The sequence below is a fragment of the Condylura cristata genome, unplaced genomic scaffold, assembly GCF_000260355.1.
Source record: "Condylura cristata isolate star-nosed mole 26May11 unplaced genomic scaffold, ConCri1.0 scaffold00076, whole genome shotgun sequence".
In the NCBI taxonomy this organism is placed as follows: Eukaryota; Metazoa; Chordata; class Mammalia; order Eulipotyphla; family Talpidae; genus Condylura; species Condylura cristata.
In genome coordinates this window covers 74,775-78,168 of record NW_004567177.1, presented here as the reverse complement: position 1 = coordinate 78,168, position 3,394 = coordinate 74,775, and the positions used below count along the sequence as shown (strand labels likewise).

The following is a 3,394-nucleotide window of genomic DNA, read 5'->3' as shown; positions in this document are numbered from 1 at the left end:
ACCGCAGTTAAAATACACGAGCGACGGTAAAGCAGGACCGAGCGTCGCTGACGGCTGCGCTCAGAACTTGGCTAAACGCAGCCCAAGCCCCCACGGAGCCCTGCCTCACCCCGACACGCAGTCCGGTCCGCCCAGCCGGCCACAGCGGCAGCGCCCGCCGACTCCGCAGCTCGACCTCTGTGCTCGCCGCCCCATGTGCGCAATCTCCCCTGGGATCAAGACTGAGGCCAAACGGGCCTCCAGGGCCCCGCGCGGCCCAGGGCCTCTCCTCTCCTCCGGCCAGCCTCAGCGCAGCCCAGAGGCGTGGGGGGATGGAGATGGTGCCACGGACTCGGCCCCTGCAGCCGCGGCGCCCGCTCACTGCCGGGCAGCCAGCACCCGGCCGTCTCCCGCAGGCCCCGGCCCGCGGGCACAGGCCAAGCCGCACGCCCGTCTGAAGGGGCTGTCCCAGCAGGCCCAGCCCGAGCCGTGGGCTGCCGGGCACCTGCGCAGGAAGTGCTGAGGCAGGGTCTCCTCGTGAGGCTTTGTGGACACTGCGTTCATGGACGCGGCCCCCCGCTGCCCTCTGCTCAAGCCCAGAGCAGCCCGAGGCTTCAGGCGCTGGCTTCGCTCCCTGGGCCTGTGGCCCTGTCAATGGGGCAGGGGGCTGCCAGCGCCCCCCCGGCCGCACAGGGTGCCATCAGGACCCCCCGCAAGGCCTGGGCACGAGAGGGGCAGCAACTGGACGTGGGTGGGAGTTGCGTGTTGCCACATCTGTGCAGCGGTTCCGGAACCGCTCCACGCCGCACACGTCTCGCCCCTGCGAGAGCTGACGACTACCCGGGGCCCTGCAGGTGCCCCCACCCCGCATGCCCCGCATCGAGCTATCAGTTTCCCGCAAACCTGAAGGAGCGAGGGCGCTGCACGCGCCACCCCCCAGAGGTGCGCCGCTCGGGGGCCCCTGCGGACCAGGCCCACGCCCCAGCCCCTCCTCGGGGGCGCCGCCCTGTCGAGAAAGCCTCCCCCGGCAGGCCCGCGGCGCCTCCGTAAAAGGCCCGGCTGACGCCAGCCGTCACCCCGCACACCTGCTCGGGGAGCAGCCAGCGAAGCCCCAAGCCCGAGCCTGAGATAATGGGGACCCGCCCAGGCGAGGCGCTCGTGCTACGGGCTGAGGCCAGAACACACACAAGCGGGCGAGCCCACAGGGCACCCCGAAACCCGCCCACATGCACATCAGCCCGAGACACAGGTCTGGGGACCCAGGCCAGCAACTGCCGTCTGGCTCTCATCACCAGCTCCAGCAGTGGGCCCCGAGGACCAACCTGCAGTGTCCAGGAACCTGGTGGGCACTGAGCTCGCCCCAGAGCCCCAGAGCTCCCGCCGGGGCTGGAGAGTGCAGACACCTCACCGCAGCAGCTCCCCACAGCAGCCCAGGGCTCCCGGCACACAGGACCCACACGGAGCAGACTGCGAGCCCGCCGGGTTCCTGCAGTGACCGCTTAAGGCTGCACCCATGCGGGGCCCACAGCTGCCCGGAGCGGGCTCTCTGCTCTAGCTCCTGTCGCCACACAAGGCTGATGGCGAGGCGGCCACGCTGCAGCCGGGGTGGACATGTGAGACTTTCCTCAACCATGTCCAGGCATCCGTGAACAGACCCAGGACAAAGGTACTGTCTGGTCCAGGCAGTCACCCTTCACCCGGACCGTTCAAGAGCTAGCTCTGGCCCTCGGCCCACGACGGCAGGGCATCGGCCGCTGGGCCAGGATGCCGCAGCGAGACGCCCTCCGGCCCGCGGCGTGGGTCAGCCCCGGGCGGGCGGGCGGCACCGGCGCGCAGCCCGCGGGCCGGGAGGCTGCCTTCCCACGGCGCCGGGTGCCGGGCTGGGGTCTGAGGCTCTCGCCGCGCAGTGAGCCCCTTTCTGCAGACGCACGTCTCGAAGGTTAGGTGTCCAGGTCGCGCCAACGTGCGGCCACCTGGCAGCACGGGTCAACTGTCATTCAGCAAAGAAGAAAGGCACAAGCAGCATCGCCCGCGGTGCCGAGGGAGAAGCGGCGCCGCCGGGCCGGCGCGGACGTCTGCTTCTGCCTCTGGTTTTGTTTTTAAAGACGTATTTTTATTTCTGCACGCAGAACCGGGGTACAGGCCAGAGGGCGGGGCGGTGAGAGGCTTCACCCGAGACAGGGTGGGGAGCAGAGCTGGGAGCAGAACCGGCAGATCCACTGAATCCACTGCTGAGGGCACAGTGAGGGGTCTGCTGCGCGCTGGGGGTGGACGTAGGGGAAGCCGTGGCCTCACAGTGCTGCGCTTCAACCCTCTGCGCACGAGGAGGCCCACTGGGGAAGGCTCATTGAGAGCAAAGAAATTAAATAACTGGGAAGAACAGAAAAGCGGGGTCTCCTCCCCCTGGAGAGACGGGCAGAGGCTCTGGGGCCCTGCAGGGCAGCCCCCGGGGAGCCTGGGGACCCCCTTCCGTGCCCAAATGCAGGCTACGGAAGAGAAACATCGCTCAACAGCCTGCTCTCACAGTCCAGCAGGAAGGACCGCAGGGCAGAGGCCCCCGACCTCGCCCCTGCTCGGCCTGCGCTCAGCAGCTCCACGCGCCGCCCTCAGCCCGAGGACCCAGGACGCCCGGTCCTGCCACGCCACGCCACGCCACGCCACGCCACGCCGGGGCTCCACGTGCGAGTCCTGAGGCCCTGCGTGTTTCGGCCCTGGCCCGCAGCCTTTCTGCCCACAGAACAAAGGAACACAGCGCCCAGCAGGAGGCTGGCGGTCAGCTGATGACCGGGACCCAGGAAACGCCACCTCAGCTGCGCTCCGGGTCGCGGCCCGCCGTGACCTGAGAGGCGTGAAGCGGCTTGGGGAATTTGGGGGTGGGGTACGTCGGGCAGGGCAGAAAGCCGAGCCGGGTCTGGGCCCAGCAGCAGCTGTGTGGCGGGGGCAGCGGCCAGAGTGGGGCTGTCCGGCGCTCGCACTCTCACCGGCCTGCACCGCTTGCGGACGCCTCACTGCTCTCTTGTCTGGTCCTTTGCTCCCGCCACGTGCCGCTGTCAGAGTCACCCCCGAGCCCCCGCCAGTGTGGCCTGCTCGCCACCCGGCTGCTGGCTGGCCTCTGCCCTGCGGTCCTGCCTGCTGGACTGTGAGAGCAGGCTGCTGAGCCCCACCAGGCTCTCCCCACACTGGACTCCACACAGCCCGGCCTGTGGTTGAGCCCGCTCCTGCCCTCGAGAGGGACAACCTGCTGCCCGCTGACCATTCCTGGTCTGGACTGGTCATAACCCAGCCTGCAGAGCCCAGAGGGACAAGCCCCGGCCTAGTGCAGCCTTCTGGGCCCGGCCTGCGGGGGACGGAGACCTCGGGCGGCTGCCACGAGAACGACGAGGCTCCATGCTCAGGGGCCGCCCCGCCGGGCTCA

The 3,394-nt window shown here is 69.7% G+C and overlaps 1 protein-coding gene across 1 annotated transcript in view; it reads right to left on the bottom strand.

Annotated features, from left to right (window-relative positions):
* Window positions 1–3,394, bottom strand: part of MLLT4 (myeloid/lymphoid or mixed-lineage leukemia (trithorax homolog, Drosophila); translocated to, 4) — a 21,900-nt gene that overhangs the window by 17,106 nt on the left and 1,400 nt on the right. The gene's annotated exons all lie outside the window — the stretch shown is intronic.